This window comes from Passer domesticus, chromosome 2 (genome assembly GCF_036417665.1).
Source record: "Passer domesticus isolate bPasDom1 chromosome 2, bPasDom1.hap1, whole genome shotgun sequence".
Lineage (NCBI taxonomy): Eukaryota > Metazoa > Chordata > Aves > Passeriformes > Passeridae > Passer > Passer domesticus.
The window spans coordinates 118620546-118638274 of NC_087475.1; the positions used below are offsets into that span (position 1 = coordinate 118620546).

A 17729-nucleotide genomic window follows, 5' to 3' on the forward strand; every position below is an offset into this window, starting at 1 on the left:
TGCAGTAGTAAACAGACCACCAAATACCTCCTGAGTCAGCAAGATGTGATTCTGTGCTATTTTTAGATGAGGTTTTGGTAAGTGGCAAGGATAGAGAAGGAAATCTGATTGCAGAAAATAACCTTGAACATGGTGATCATGAGTAAATTCAATTTAAACAGAGATTAATAAACTATGGTTTTTTTTATGTTGAAAAGACAGACTTTTGGATAGCAGAGTCATCTGGGCTGCGCTGACCACTGAATGTAGGAAGTTCAGAACTCCTCATAGTCAAAAAGTGAAAGAAAAAATGTGAGATTCATGTCCTATGGACAAAGTATAACTCCCAAAACAAAGGGTCTTCTCCATTTGCACTGATTTATGTAACTACATCAAATGCCATGAGTATCGAAGATGTAATGTACCTACAGGAGTTCTGTGTTTGCAGTTCTCCCTGTTCATTTGTGTTCATTCATCTTAGAATGGCAAGATTTGCTATCAGAAAGCCCAAGTTCTCTGTATTCCATAAGTAGACTGTTCTTTTCTTAATATTAAGAAGGCTGATCTTGGCAGATGTGTTGATGAGGCAGAGTGCCAGTCTTTGAAAAACACTTGGTATTCATCACTACCCAGATTATTGTGTCCTTGCATACTCACAAAGTACTGGATGTCGAAAATATTCTCATGACTGACCACAAAGAAAGATTTTTTCCACTTCAATATATGAGACAGAAACGAAATGTCTGGAAGCCATCTCTAAGCTGCACAGATTTTCCCGTGTTCCAGCTGTTGCCATGAGACCTCTGGAATAACTGACCACATGCCAAAAATTCTCAAAACCCACTAATAGGCTAAAGATGAATGGAAAAACTTGCTGTAAACAAATACATTATTAGCAGATGGAACATCCCAAATCAGTAACAGAAGAGAATGGTAACTTCTAAATGAACTCATTTGTATTGTATCAGTTTGCTCTGGGCTGTCAGGAGAAATTCTGTCATCTACCTGCCTGCCCTGTGAGGACCTAAATGTGTAAGAAATACCATTTGTGCCTACTTGACACAAATGTATACACAGCCAAAAAGTGACATTGCAGTAAAGGCCTTGATTACGTGTTTTGTTTTTTTTTTGAAATCAGAGACTATAAAGGCAAAAACCCAAATTACTGGATGATCAGCAGGCTGAATTAAAGTAGAGGAACATATTTAGCGATTAGCTGAGAAGTAGGAAAAAATTAGTTTGAAACCAGACACAAATTTATGTTATGTTTTTCCATAAGTTCTCATTCATTATTGCTGTTGTTTTGAACAAGTACTGTTTGGGCCACAACATTTTTGTCATTATCAAAAAAAAGACAAGTGTCATGTGGAAGTGGACAAACTATGTGCTAAAAATGGCATCCAAAACTAGAGAATTTGTTTATCTGCACATAAAAAGAGGGACATTTCAATACAGTTTTGTATTTCTCCCAAATGATCACAATGTTAAATTCCGTATAAAATTATAAAAGTTTTCAAAGCCCAGGTACAGGATCAAACAGAATGACTGTCCTCTGCATCTGCAGATCCCAAAATTAAGACACAATTACTTTTTTCTGTTATTACATTATGCTGACATAATATCAATAAGAGTAAATGTGAAGCTAAATATATAAATACAGCTGATACATCTTACCATTACATCAATAAGTGACTGTGCCCCAACTTTAATATATCAGATTGATAAAATACCAGTGACTAAACCATCACTGTAACCATAACCTCTCTTGTAACTATAAACCTGTATTTGAACTGAAACCTTCTCACAATTCACTGATTTCTCCCAGGATAATATATTAAAAATAAATAAATAAAGGAAAAGACAAATAAATAAATGCTATGGATTTTAATACCATCTATTTAATTCCATACTAAGGCTGCTTGCCAAGCAGCTGTGGTTGTTTTGTTTTTTACTGTAGACATATTTACAAGTCTCTTTATATATTTTACCATAATTTTAATAAATTATGCTAAAGGATCATGTTACTTGCTTTCAAGATTGTCAGCTTTGATATTAGCATTAACGGCATGATTCCCAAAGATTTAATAGATAGCCCAAAGCTCAGTGGCCAATCTGTCATTAATTTTAACAGGTAGTATGTTAGACCTCTGGTGATGTAAACACTATATATGAAAACATTTTATCTCATAACCTACAAATATAAAATAAGTAAATAGATCCTGTCTTTTTTTTTTACTATTTTATTTTGCTTTTGAAATGGCAGCCTTGTGTTTTTCTGTTTTATGATCATATTTTCAAGCTAAGGCACTGAACAAAGTCAAATATATGATTGTGTATTTTAAAAACCTTTTCCCCCCATGTGTAGATAGGCACAAAACATGTCTCATATGTGTCTTTTAGAAATAAATATGTAACCATTTTCCAAAATTACATCCATGTCACCTGTTTTTATCTCTTTGCACTGCTTCATTCATGGATTAGCACAGGGATTTGATGCCAATTAAATAGCTATAATTGTCATAAATAGCTATTATTGTAATGCATTTAGGAGAACTACACATGCAGGAGAGAAAGGCAAGCAGCTCTGAGAACATAAGGAAAGAAGGAGTGAGAGGGCACTAAGCAGCCCCCAGAAAGAAGTAAACTAGTTTGGGAACTAATAAAGAGAGACAAGGTGATTTGTTTCCATGTCCTGTGGTGATATCTTCTCTCATTTAGTACAAATCCATCAGGAGAGACTGCAAGCAGGACTTTGCTTTCATTTGGATGTCAGTGAGAGGAAGAGGAACTGGTCTGGAAGACGTTCGAGTAACTGCTCCCAGAAAGTAGCCCACAGCTCCCATTAATGGAGAATTATTAGTTCCTAATGAAAATCAGGGTGGTTTTTTTTCACTTCTCAATGTGATTTTACACAGCCAGAAAGAGCCCTAACACCAACTTCTCCTTATTCATCAGCTCCCCTTGACAGGGGAGACAGAGGCCAGGAGGTCCTCAAGAATATGAAGTGAAGAGGAAAAATAAATGCTGTGTTAGATAGGTGAGTGCAGTGGCTGTACAAAGCTGGCCATGGCCTGTGAGCCCAGCCCCTCTGCTGTAACCTCATCAGCACTCAGAGGCAGGGGATAAATTCCACCAGGGAAAAGCAGTGTGCGCCACAGAGGAGCTGTGCAGGGTTCCTCTGGGAGCTCCTCTGCTGTCAGTGGCCAGTGGCAATAGTCCCAGGGAAAAAGGGGGAAGGAATTCCTGCTCCTCACTGAGCACAGGGGTGGTAGCTGCTCACACAGGTGGAAGAAAACCCTTCAGGCACTCTTTGCATTCTCTTTTCCTTCTGACATTTTGCATCAATAAAAGGTCTATGCAAAAAAAGAAGCTGAGGATTTAAAATGAAGCAGTTACTATTACAGTCACGTTCCCACGGCTTCTGTCCTCACCCACTAGCAGATCTTTGGAAAAGAACTTTGTGATACCTTGCTTGTAAATTGTGTGATATAAAATTAAGTTCCTTGCCCTTCCTTGGCAAAAGGATATATAAAAATCACAACTATAAATACTGCATCCATCATTTCAAAAATGTATAGCTTTTAAGACTGTATCACACATGGTGAAAACAGATCAGGAAAACAGATTGAGGCTTTTTAAACCATTGGTTTTATCCTGCCAGCTGCACTTATTCCCACTGTCATTTACTATCAGCATTTCAGTGTTCAAAAAAAAAGTGTAAAGGCTCAAACATATTCTTGAAAAATAGTATAAGCTGCATGCTAATGAAGCCTCTTCCTGAGGGTCTGTCTCCTGCTATTTGTCAATAAAGACATTTAAGTTTCTATAGTAAATACCGTCTGCTCCCAGGAACATATTGCGAAGCAGCAATAAGAAATAGGAGGATAACAAGGATCAGGCATTGTTACTTTGTTAAGAGAAACATTAGAGTCTCCCTCCACTAATCACTACCTCTGCCCCTCCCAATCTCCTGAAATTGGCATCTAAGTAATTGATGCACCATTCAAAAATTTGAATTCCAGAAAATAGCGACACAAATATTATATAGAAGACAGATCATTAAAACAGCAGAAATATTTGTGAACTGTAAATAATGAAACAGAGAAGAGGATTTTGCCATCATTCTCAGCAGCATGTAGAGCAATTTTAAGAAGCTGAAGCTGACATCTGACTGACTTCTTAGCAAATACTACCCCTGGCTGCACTGGCAGATTCCACTGGAATATCTGAGACTGAAACACTAACTGACTGCTGCCAAGGCAGGACTGAGCCTTGGCTTTTATATTGCTACTTACGGTGTTTTGTTCTGGTTTTGTTTGTTGCTTGGTTGTTTTCCTTCAAAAATTAATAAATTGTGAAAGCATTTGCATTTCTGCTTTATATTATCTCAACATATAGTAACTAAGAAAAAAAAGTATGCAAATAGTGTCCAGTGGCCCAAATAAGATTTATATACTCTTATCTCTCAGCATTGTTGTTCTGTGCAATAAAAGCCGTGAGAAATATGTGAGGCTATGAAGGAAGGGATAGCCAAGAGGATATACAAGTAATTTAGCTTTTATCCCAAAAATAAACAGCGTCATTGCAGTGTGCATAGATAAGCACTGCTCCAGTTCCATCAGGGGGTTATGCTGCTCTCTATATGGCTTGATATTTATCATTCATTCAATGACCTTCAACCATTTACTTTGCTGCACTACCTTGGTTCCTTCCTACAATAAAGGCCAAGTTTTACAGAATTAGAAAATATTAGTTTTTCCTCTACAGTAGCTTTACAGAGGACTACATTTGCCCTGTAAAGCAGGGCAACACACTTTTACTGCGGTGCATTCACATAGATCACCCAGTGACTGAATTTTTTCTTAAATAATCACAGGACTTAACACAACCTTTAAAGTACTGACTGGAAATTTGTGTTACTCTGGACATGAGACACACACCCTCAGGATGTTTGAGTAGTACGGGACTGGAAACAGCAAGTATTCAATCTGCTTTAAATAAATATATGGCCATATCCAGGTGTATTTTAAATCTTTGGGCAGAGTTTTGCTCCTGAAGCTCTTTGGAGCTGGCCCAGAAGGACAAGCTGGCTTGCAGAAAGGTCCCACCTCTCCCTGGGTAGCAGTAGGACATTTCTGTAAGTCGAGGACATCCCCTGGCTGAAGGCAGGTGTGTGAGTCCTTCCTGCAGAAATGACTCCTGCCAGCTGCACTTCAGTAAGAAGGGAAAGATGCTGGGATTTGAACAGAGGGATGTGGCATTACCCTCAGGAGAAGGTGTTTTACTGAGATTAAAAGGAAGGGGAAAGGAAAAAAAAAGGCACACCAAACCACTTGGAACATATGAAGAAGTACAGCCTCTGCAGTCCCACTAGGTAGGATAACACTTATAGGGGCTATTAGCCTCCCTATGACAGATCAGCACAAGAGGTCAGGGACATATTTCAGCAAAGCAGCATATCTCAGCTCAGCAGAAGGAAGCATTTTAATCTTCTTTGGGCCATTCACTGGGCTAAATCAAATGATATAAGCAATCATTACAGAGTTTAGGGAACAGGGCTGCACTTTAAGTCCCTGGATTCCTGCAGATGTTGCCAGAAGTAAATGAAAATTAGGGGGCATCCCCAGTGCTGGAGAGTTTCCTTGAGAAAGACTGAGGGATCACTTAGGATATTAGAAGTCAAAGAGAGGAGTCAGTATGATTCTGCAATAGTTGAACAGACCTGCAATGGGGCTGAAAAGACAAAAAAGCACTTAGAGAGGTTCCTTGCACAACCTTTCATCTTTTTTTTATGAAAGAGCTTTGTTGTCCATTAAAAAAAATTAAATTTACAGTAAAATATAAGACTTAGAGAAGAGTTAAAGACAGACAGGATATGTAAAGAATTAGGATATGTAAAGATATGTAAAGTATTTCTCTATTATTTAATTTAGGTTTTAAATAAAAAAAATTGCAGGGTTCAAAGTCAAATGACTGGTTTCAACACAATCTAATTTTATGCAATTTAGATCATTGCATGGATACAAATTCCACTTTTGCACCCTCTCCAAATTGTAGGTGAGGGCAGGTAAGAGGGAGGGAAGATTTTAGGGAGGGAGGACAATCTAGCTAAACTGTCCCACTGACTGGGTGGGGGTGGCGGGAGGGGAATATCCTTTCTGCAATGTCAGGAAAAGGCAGAAATCAAAATTACAATATTAAAAATAAATGTGACTCATACATTTTGAGAGGGATGGTTTTGTCCTAGAGAAATGCAATAATATGAATTCCTGGTCAGTCTGGGATATTTATAAAGGTGTCTGTGTTTTTGTTTTCCTTTATGCATACTCATTGCCTGTTAAGAACATTTATTCAGTTTCACAATAAACATTTCATGCCTCCGTGTCCTGCAAGGTCAAATCAGCTTATGAAAACCAAGCTGCTGTCTGTCTCCCTTACCTCATCACTAAAATTCCCAGACAGAGCAGAAACTCCAAAACTCATCAAAACACTATCAGTTAGACTGGAGAGAATTAGAGCTGAATACTAATTTTAATACCTCTATTATGTATGCACAAGATAGCTATACTTGAGGTAGAAATAAGCAATACATCTTGAAGGACTCTTGTTTATTCACTCTTCCCCAAAAGAAAAAAAAGTAACGATTCCATCTAATGAAGTGAGAAGGTGAAGGTAGTTTTACTTTGCGAGTGAGATACTTAATGAGGCAATATCCTCTTGAATCTTTGAGATAAGCTCGAGGTCAAAAGTAGACAAATTAGCATAACATTCATATTAATATATTTCAGAATCAGATACAGAAACAACCTGCACTCTGAAACCTGCCTAATCACAGACAGCTAATTTTCAAAGGAGTTTTGGCACTCATTATGGTGATGGATGACAGAACTAAAAACATCAACATTTCCTTGAGATCTGCCATGCTTTGTAGGCACTTCTCTTATGTACTTCATGAATTGTATTTTATATTTTTCATAATTTATTTAGATACTCAGAGAAGTAAAATGAGGTTCCTTGAGGAAGGTATTTTGGCATGCTGCAACACTGCCATTGTGTACTTGCAACACAGATAATCCAGCGTGGTGCTGTATTCTAGTACCCAGAAGCTGTGTGGCTGCTATTCTAAAGCTCTTATTATCACATCACAATGAGAAATACATACAGACATATCTACCAAGACACTCACATGCAAAATATTCTGTACAAGAAAGAAGCTGCTATCATTTAAGACCTTTCTCATGCACACTGATACAGATGCACACATACAAACACCTCCCTGTTCTCAGAGCTGTTTACACAGAATGTAGCCACTAAATGGAAATTATTTAATTGTCTTCCTTTCTTCTAAAATGAATTTCAATATTGGTATGCCCCAAAACATTGACAACTCTGGGTTAGCACTACTGATGTCTAGCAAAAAGCAAGGAGGAGGCAAAGAATGTGTGGAAGATGATATTAAGAAAACCCTCAAATAATAAAATCCAGGAGTGAAAACAAAAAGGTTGCTATAATTGCTTCCTTAAGTTTTCTTAAGGAATGGATTCTGTTAATGAGACTGCTTTAGGCTGCCTGCAGTTCTGTGGTGCTCATCTGGACTAACTAACAGAGCGATCTTGATTTGAGGACAGAGTGCATTCCTTTCAGCCTCAAAATTCACTCCTGCTGGAGAAAATTAATTTTAAAATATAGTATTATTCCTTAATAAAAATGAAATGCAGCCCTTTGCACTGCAAGCACTGGGGTTGGATAAATAGGTATTCAGGGCTTCATCTTAGGAGTTAAGCATCTTTGGAGTCAATGAACACACTCAGCTTACGCTGCCTACAAGGGAAGCTGATGTCTTTTGGCATCTTCTGCGCTGGGGCTCTTTTTGATTACAGTGAAAAGCAACACAAAGGGCTCATGCCTCAGGCAGCACAGATTAGCCAAAAGCACATATGCCTAAAAATAAGAAATGACTGGAGAGTGCAAGGCAACGGCAGGGATGATGGGAAGATTTCTCCCACAACTTCCTGCAGGACAAGCTGGCCTTGGGCCTACGAGCAGCAGAAGCCAAGGCAAGGGAAGGGGGCACGTCTTATCAGACATGAGAGCAGACAGTGTGCTGGCAGGGAGGACACAAACCTGACAGCTGTGAGTCAGGTCACAGCTTCCCCTCTCCTGCCCCAGGGCCTCCCCTCTGCCTCTCCTTTGGGACAGGGGGGAGCTCTGCAGCTCACTGGGTACCACAGTGGGGGATGCTGCAGAGACCTTTGGTGCAGCCAGCACTGCTGGAAATGGCTTCAGCACCTAAATTCTATTTCTGCACAGTTTCACAACATTGCTCCTCTTGCCTGACCTTAAGGCTCCTTTTCTTGCTGGCTGTTTTCTGAAGAAGTCCTAGTTGTGGTCATCTCTGCCTGGGCTGTTTAGGGCTGAGCAAGTAACAGCACAACACAGCAGATGTGACACCTCAAACCACTGTACATCAGCTCACCTCTGCTGGTACCTTCCTAACCTCTTCATTGTACTGGGTTTACAGGACAAGGCTGGGACAGTGGAGAGGTTACAGGGCTGGCCCACACTGGGAAAAAAACACCCAAACAACCCAACACCAAAAAAACTACCCCAACAACAAAATAGTCTTACCAAACTAGAAAGAAATAAATACAACAAATCTGATTCCTCCATCCTGGAAAATTTTTCTGTGGCTAAGAAAATTGCTTGTGAAAATCTTTTGTTCTTCTCAGAATGTAAATACACTTAGTATAGGTGAACAAAGTTTCCTATCTGTTACCTAGCAAACTTATAACACAACAAAAAGAAAAACTCAATTAATGGTTTAGAGGTAGGTGGTTTTTTTTTTCCTCACTGTCTTTACAGAGTGTTTCATCTTGTATCTTTAAGCATTATAGATTCACAGGCATTATGCAAAACATTATGAGGATAATCGGCACAATGGGGGTTCACTATTTAATGAAAGTAACTCTCTTGTTTTTAATTATAGCATTTAAGATCATCTTATTGTCAAGTGAAATACAGCCTTGCATTTTGTAATTTGCCTAGGATTTAGGAAATATCCCATCACCTTCTCCTTCTACAGTAAGGACCATCTCCCACATTTTCAGGTAACTGTGTAACTTCCTTTGGGGGCTTTCCAATGCCAGTACTAAAAAACAAACAAAGGCTTTGTACGAACTTCCTACAGGAAAATATTTTACTACTTTTAAAGTACTGTAAAAGAAGCAGGGCAGATGTTCAGTTTTAGGTATCTCACTCTAAGATGTTTTAATTTCTGGAATATACTGTTCCTCATTTTTGCAGTTTCTTCCTCCTAAAAAGTAAGTCCCATGAATAAAACAGCCCCAGTGCTAGACTATTTGAAGCAGACACTTCAGCAGCAGGTAATTAGATTTCACACATTTTATATTTTCAATTATTTCATTTACACTATAATCAACGTTTTTCACATGTAGGGAACATTACATTAGACTAGAGATTTCTATCTTGAAAGAAAAAACAGCAAACAAAAGAACAAAAACCATTATTAACAAAATATTCCAAATCCTGTTTGCATAGAGATATGCACTATAACTCAGTACCAGAGGAAAGGAATTGTATCCAGACACACACACACATTTCAAAGAGAAAACCATAATTGCTGTGTTTAATGTTTATATCTTTTGTGTATATTTTAACCATATTCACAATTTGCAGAGCTATTTGCCTGATGGCATTATTATAAATCTATTAAATCCATCCTTTGGACAGATGGTGCTATAAAATACTATTGTATCTGGGAAGAGGTGTTTGAAGACGTAGTGTATGTGTAGGCATACATGTGATGGCACCTAGAAGACCACAAGAGCTATTTAAAACAGATAAATACACCAGCTGGGAGACCCAGTTTCCCAGCATGGCTGATCACTGTGTCTTTTCCATAATATCAAATGCCATCTTTGCAATACTTGTAAAATAATACCCACTGGGTTTTGGAATAAAGATCTCCACTGGTACCTCAGCTTTTCCCTGAAGGCTCTGCATTCCTAATGGATGATCTGTTCCAGCAACAAAGAGATAAACAATGTGTCATGTTATTTATTTTCAGTACTTTCAGGTGGATTTCCTTTTTTTTTTTTAAACAAAGTTGAAAAATATGTTATTAGTATAAAAAGCCAAAAAAAGTTTAAATATTTATTTTCATCATAACATTAGCAATAACACTATTTATTCATTGTCTATGACACTAATTTTTTTTTCATGCAAATATGCAACAGAAATAATGAAAAGCCAATAGTATATTATTTGATTTGATGTATATAGGAAGCTGGCTCCAAGTGCTGAAATTTGTACAACATGTTGGCATAGTTCAAGGAGAGCAAATTTGCAATGAATGATGATAATTTGCACTGAAAGAAATTAGTGCCTATTTTGATTAGGAATTAGCCTTCTGTTCAAATTTCAGCAGAGTAATGTATTCATTCCTTGTTAGAGCATTAGCTGGGTTGAAAGGGTGAGAAAAAAGCTTGTGGACAAATGGGAAATTAAAAAGTAAAAAGATCAAAGAGCTATTTCTGTAGTGCAGTAATAAGGTAACTTACATGGTTCAAACAAATCACTACCAGTGTGTAACACTGAAATGCACATTTACCCAGCCTTTCCTGAGGTAGGAACTCCTATTGTTCAATTTTTAGGATTACATTGTTCAGTATTTGGGATTACATTGCTCATCATGCATTTTTGCACCTAATCACACCCAAATTGCTCAGTTTGAGAGGCAGGTAGAAAAGCTGCCATAGGATAACATGCAGTAGTTGAGGATATGTTATATACTTCATAAAAACATACATACAAATACGGCACAGCTAAAATTTTCCTTCCTTCCCACTAGCCCTGGTATGGAAAAACAATTCATCCATCATCTTAAAGCAATTCATGTTAAACCTATAGAAACAGGCTTCAGAGCTACTGAAATCTTCAGCTGCTTCACTACTGCTCCTACCCAGGGAGCCACGCTGGACAGGGCTACAATTCTTTCAATTTCTATCCAGGAAAAAAAACATTTCCAGAAAGAATTGGCTAGAAAATCAGCTTTATGCATTAAAAACGCAGCAGAGAACAAATGAATCCTGAGCAATCGCTCCTCAGCAAAAGTCAAAGTGTTGACTATGATGAAGTGGAATCTGGAAGGCTCTGCCACTCAAGTGTGCAAGCTCTTTGAGGAGTTAATCTATGAGAGAAGCTTAAAAAAAACGCCAGTATTTCTGTTGTGGTGCCAGCTGTCAAGGCTCTGACAGTTTACCTCGGCACTGAATCTTCAGAACAAAGGAACTAGGTCATGAAACAGAAAATTTAAGCATATTCCCCATGAAACTCACCTTAAAAGATGAGCATTCAGGTTACTAAGTCAAGGACTGAAAAGTCAGAAAATGACAAATTTAGGGCTGCATGCTCAACTTTCACTCTTCCTCCTTTTATATCTGCACTGTTGAACTACTAATTATATGACTGCAGAAATAATTGCATGTAAAGACCATACTTCAGCTGATGGCAAAAAGGACTGCTGTTATTTAATTTAAAATTATTAATAAAACAGGGGTTTAAAATACCTCATTGAACACAGTGCCTATCCAGTGTTTTTGTATCTTCCCCCACAACCCCAATAAGCCTCTACCATCCCCAAGCTCCTTGCTGTAGTCACCTATCTGCCCTCTTTTACTGCCCCAGTTTCCCCACTGTCTCTGATCACAGTTCAGCTCTCAGGACACCAAAATGCTTTACCTCAATGTTCAGCAGCACCTCTAAACCTCTGTGTTGCTTTTTGTTCTCTGTTCTGCTCATTTTCCATCACCCACACTGAAATAAGATGGGAAGGAACAGCAGCAGAAAGGGGGAATCTCCCTCTGGATGGAGCTGAGCTGATAGGTCTCCTTCCCATCAGCTCCCTCAGACAAAAAGTTCAGGAAAGCCAAGGCAAGAACTTTGACTATCAACAGGGAGACATCCTGGAGCTGATGAACCCTTTTTCAGAAGACAAAGTCGTCAATTGCTCATAGCCAAAGGCTTTGACACAGGTCTCCTGTCTCCTTCATTCGCTGTGAGCCAATTTCAGCTTCCTTATGCAGACACTTTTCAATGGACAGCTCCCAGTTTAATTAAGTTTATAGTCAAGAGAGTGCAAGTTTTTACAAGCTGATGCCCTCCACAAGAGTAAGCAATGCTCCTGATTCCCTTCTGTTGGGCTCCAGATGGCAAAGGAAAGACACAGTCTGTGTTTCCCCTTGCATCCCAAAGTTAACACAATGCATTTTCCTTGTCACATTTTCTACCCTGCCACAAAATGCATGTACTTGACAAACATGCCTAAGTTTTGCAAAGCTCTTTCCTCTTTACAAAAAAAAAAAAAAAAAAAAAAAAAAAAAAAATACAATGCTCCCATAAATCAAATCTCATCCTTTAATGAACGGGCTCTTTCAAAATGACTGAAAAAATCTTATGTGAGGATAACAAATAAAGCTGGAGGGAAAAAAAACAAAACATGGAAGCCTTCAAAGTACATTCTTTCTACCACAGTTTCTTCAGGTCATGGATTTATGGGTCAAGTCTATTTAAAAACACCAGCAATGAGTGCATGGTACCACGTACAAGGCACACAGAAATAAGGCAGATTGCATCTACTTGTATTTACAAAGCCATTGCTCATAAACTGTTCAGAGAATAAATGTTTCCTAAAGCCATTTTAAGCACATTGAAATATGGTCCCTGACAAACACATCCTTTACAACCTCTTCCAAGTCAGAAATGCTTTTCAATTTAAAAGTAGGAGGTACAGTTTTCTAAAGCAGTACAGAAGTGGCATATCCTTCTGCATAAAGTGCTTGCTTAGTGAAGATAATTGAGGATGGAAAATACATTATTTTTTTGTTCAATCTACCATAGCAATTAAAAACAACAATTAATTGTGTCAAGGTGCAAAATGATGATTTTAATTACACTACCAGGGTAACATAAGAGGTTCACATGCAGAGACTACACCCTTGATTGGTCTACTACAGAGGAAAAGATAGGATTGCTTCCCTAGGGCAATGTTCTCCACCTCATTCATGTTCATATACTTCACAAATAACCTCAGTAACTTGTATTGTTGACCTCCCTAGTAGCAGGATTTTGAAAGTAAAACCAAGATATTTTTTTCTTTTTATGGAATTATTTAATTATTTTATTCTATTTTTAAACACTATTGAGAGATGTACGTGGCCATATAAAGCATCATATTTTACAATCTGTCTTGCAATTTAAAATTGCTTATGAATGTAGCAGAAATAATTCCAAAAGAATGAAAAAAGCTGATTCTCAGCAACATTCACAGTACTATTCAGGGCTCACAAAGTCCGGACATCTTGCTCCCACTGCTGTCACACTGGAGCACACTTGGAAAGCAGAACACCAAAAAGACCCTCCTTTCTTTAATTATGCCTTTACCTCTCCCATCATAGAAATAGCATGCCCTAAGGCAAAGTTGGAAGAAACAGCAAACTCTTTCCTGGAAAGTTCATAAAGCAAACATGATCCATATATCTAAGACTCTATTCCCCTTGTACCTTCAGGGAGAGAGGAATATTATTGAAATTATTAAGTTCATTTTACTGTCTAGTGCCTTTGAATAGTATTGTTAAATTGGAAAAAAGAGTATCACTGCACTGTTGAAGCCAGGGTCTCTAATCCAGTGCTAGAGGCACAGGGAACTGTATTCACGGGCTGCAGGAGATAGATATATTCAGGTTTATGTTAGACATCTCAAGCTGAAGAGGGCAGTTTCACTCTAATGCAATATCCTAGTTTAAATGGCTTTGTCAAAACAAGGTTTCTTCTGGTTTCTGACCTTTATTTGGTTGAACAAAAACACAAATACAGACGTTATCTTAATCCCTCTTGTTTTTTATCTGAACACCTGTGCTGGGCTATATTCACAAAAATGTTTCATATCCCATCATTCATCTTCCAGATGGTTTTTATTACCGATCTTCAGGAAGATTTTCCTCTAACCCCCTTCCTTGCTTCCTCTGAACTGTTAATTAAAATACTTCCATGGAGATGCACAACATGGACCCACTAACTAGTGTCAGTCATCGTGCAAAAAATGAGCCTGTTTGTTGGGTAACTGGTTATTGCAACAATTTTTTCTTTTTTGCCATGGCAGCCTGTGTTCTTATTGTGATTCAGCAGAACTGCTGAGACATCAATTAGTATGGTTTCTAAAAGCTTTTATAACTCATGTTTAAAATTCTAGCCTCAACCACAAAGCACAGTAGTCCCATAATCTACAAAATAAAATCTGAGGCTCAGTTTCCATTTACCTAAACTTCTGCAATAATAAAAATGTGTCTGCTGAAGACATCTGTTAGAACTGGGTAACATCTAATTTTTATGGCAAATAATAGAGTTCAGCTCCATAAGATTAGAGGTTATAGGCTAGGCCTTTTGGCTGGCTTGGCATTCCTGTTAAAATGTTCTGCCAGCCAACTTAATATATGCATTTAAAAATCCCAATGACTTTCCTCCTCCTCCTAAGACTCAAAATAAAGCAATAGTTTTGTCTCTTAATGCTTTGCTCCATGGCATTGTTGAGCCTATGGCAGTGTCTGTTTGATGGGACTGACAATAATATTATTTCTTTTCACTAAAAATAAAGGCTTAATGAGGCGAAATCCAGAGTAAATTATATGTTGGAAACATACACTCTGCTGGAGAGGAGGTGGAGTTGCAAAAATCTCTCTATTTCAGGCCAGCCCTGCTTGTATTCTGTATTTCACATATTGAACTTTGTCAACTCAAAGCTTGAGATTCAGTTTTTTCCCAGAACAAATTCAGTCTTCTAGCACATGTAAATTGCAAAATAGCACACAGCTATTGTAGAGGATGTTTTTGTAAAATAAATATAACAACATTACCATTCATAACAATCAAAACATCTGTGACTTTTAACAAAAACTTTTAATCCAAAACCCTGTGAGAGATATTTGTGATTCGCCTGGGCAATATATAGTAGTGAAATAATCAGCTTTGAAAGGTCTGTGAAAATCATGACCAGAAAAAAGAGACTGTCACTTCATCAAGGTTCTAACAGAGAACCCAGTGAATCACAAAGTAGAACTGCTCACTGGGAGATGCTTGCACAAAGCTGCAGAGAGCCATTCACCAGAGACTCAAATACTACTAAATAGGTCTCTGCAAAGTCCAAAGGATCTGGGAAGATTGTGCCATCAATATTACCATAAACTATTTGAAGGCTGAGTATCAGAAACATAAGACTGGAAAGAAAAATTGTTAGCCAGCCTACAGACTTACTGCTGGTATTGCAGAGATCTAAATGGCCTGCTGGGGTTTTTGAAAAAGAGGAGAGCATGAGACAGGTCATGTTTGGGGTTTTACTAGCCCCCTGTGCCCAGCTTTCCCTGGGGAATGAGCCCTTACTCCAACTGTCCCTTTCCTAGCTCAGCAGCTTGCACTCCTTCTCCCTCCTTTCTAGGATGACTTACTACTCTGCTGTTTCCAAGAGACTATGCCTGCACAGACAGTGTTAAGGGGTGGAAGAATTATCAAATCTGCCACTTGCATGATTCATAAGATAAAAAAAAATTGCAATCCAGGAATGGGAGAGTGCCTGGAATAACTTCATAGACCTACTCCCCATCTATTGCCATCCTGTCCTCAGCTATCACTCATTTTAATATGCTGTGGCCCTGGTTCCTCATCTATCTCTTCTGGTACAGTCATATGCAGCTCTGCAAATCAAGTGACAAACCAGTGGCAGGTACTTTTATTTAATTTTAGCAGTGCTTTATGAACAAACCTATAATACACTGTTTGGAAGTAAGCAACTGAGCTTTAACCAAAACAACCCAAAACACTTTTTTTTTTTTTTTTAAGTTAAAGTTTATATCTGTAAAAGGAATCACACACCTCTCTGGAGTTTTTTGCTCCTTCCTGTCTTGTCCTCTGCATTAGGACAAGGGCTAGCCATGGGCACCCGTGTCACAGCTGATTGTGTGACCACAGGCACAAAAGAAGCAAGTGCATGCAACCAAGGAGGAAAGGACCCACAGCAACAGCAGTTTAGAGGCTCTGCAGGTTCAGTTTCAGAGCTGCAACAGAGCCAACTAAATGCTCACCTCCACAGAATGGAATTTTACCACCCACCCACAACACACCCCTCCTTTGTACTGGATCTGACATTCACCCAATCTTAAGCTACAATCTTGAGTTATTATTTCCCTCTCTTTTAGTAAGAGTTACTGCATACTCAACTGAGTGCCAAACATGCTAAAGAGAAACAGCAGGAGCATGACCCTGACATGGACATGAGAAAGGGAGGTACCCCCTTTCAGAGAGCACAGCCAATTACCTCAGCTGAAGCCATGTCATGAAAATACACATCTCCAGACGGGACAATCCTGCAGACTTAGCTAAACAGTCAGGAGGATAAGCAATGCTTACCTATTATTCAGCCTTCCCAGAGCATGGCTAGGAAGCAGAAGAGGAAGAAAAGACAAGTGGGAGGAGCCCTGGTAGTCTCTATCTCTCTAGTCCTTAGGCAGAACAGCTGAAAACAATGTTTGCCAGATGGGATAAAGTACTTACTCAGCACCCCAGGGTGGGGAAGGTTAAGAGGATGTTGCAGTCACAGCCACAGTCCATTCTCTCCTCTACCAAGGGGTTAATTACCTATCTTCCTCTTATTTAGGATGTGTTACAAAACAACAGGCTAACTCTTTACAAGTGGAGGATTATTTTTATCATTGTGGTTTTTTAATGAATTAATATTAAGAAATACTGTTGTTTTCTTAGTGCTCATCTGCTGTCCTTAATGAAGCTCTCTGTGTGCTGGATACACCTGCAGAGCTCTTTAGGAACAGAAGATTGGTCATCATCAAGCAAATCTTTCTTCACCTTTCATGACTCTATTTATGATATACTGATTAATCAATCAACAGAGAGATTAAAGGTCATCTTTATAAAATAAATGGCTTATGGCTGCAGCAAATCACAGCTTTGAAATTTATTGGAAAAGGCTGTAAAGTGTCAGTCATATTATTACACAAATAAATCAGATAGTTACTGCAAATTGATTAAGTGATTCCAATTTTTTTAGGAACAAATTGTTGCTCCAACCTATTTTTCTCTCTTCTTGGACAAAATGATTGCTTTGTAGTCTGTGTGAATGATTGCCCGTGTGTCCAAGGCCACAGTTATTTCTTTAAGTTGCTTCACAGGCATTAACGTTTTTTTGAGTGTTGTTCACCACAATTTGTTTTCACATGAGCACCACTCTATATTTGAAAACAGTGAAAGGTACAACGGCTGTTTGAAATGCTGAAAATAACACTGCAATAGCATAATGAGCATTATATTTGTACATGGAACAACCATACAATTAATATAGATAGGCTTTTTCAAGTTTCATAATAAAAGTAGAGGACCAAAGTTAATTTTCTACACTGAGAGAGAAATATTTAAGACCCTCTCACTGTATCTTGTTTTTTGTATCAGTGCTGTGGGGTGATGATGTGAAAGGGAAACAAATGGGTCAGTAATAGAAAATAAAGTTGTCTGAAAATCAGGACTTGCATTACTGAGATTACAATGAATTTTGTTAGTGAAAATAATTATTTAGAGTTACATGAAATTAGAGATTAAGGGATGACTACGCATATTTACCTTACTCTTATTCTTACTGCGTTTGTACCATCTTCATGTCTCTAATAAATCCC

General features: G+C 38.3%; 1 long non-coding RNA gene across 3 annotated transcripts in view; it reads right to left on the reverse strand.

The window, feature by feature from the left end:
- The window catches only part of LOC135294965 (uncharacterized), a 47945-nt gene extending 31353 nt beyond the window's left edge, over nt 1-16592 (reverse strand). For all 3 annotated transcript variants that reach the window (XR_010356980.1, XR_010356979.1, XR_010356978.1), the window contains exon 1: nt 16456-16592. This is a non-coding gene — a long non-coding RNA (uncharacterized LOC135294965). The remainder of the gene's footprint in view (nt 1-16455) is intronic.
- Nucleotides 16593-17729: the final 1137 nt, after the last annotated feature.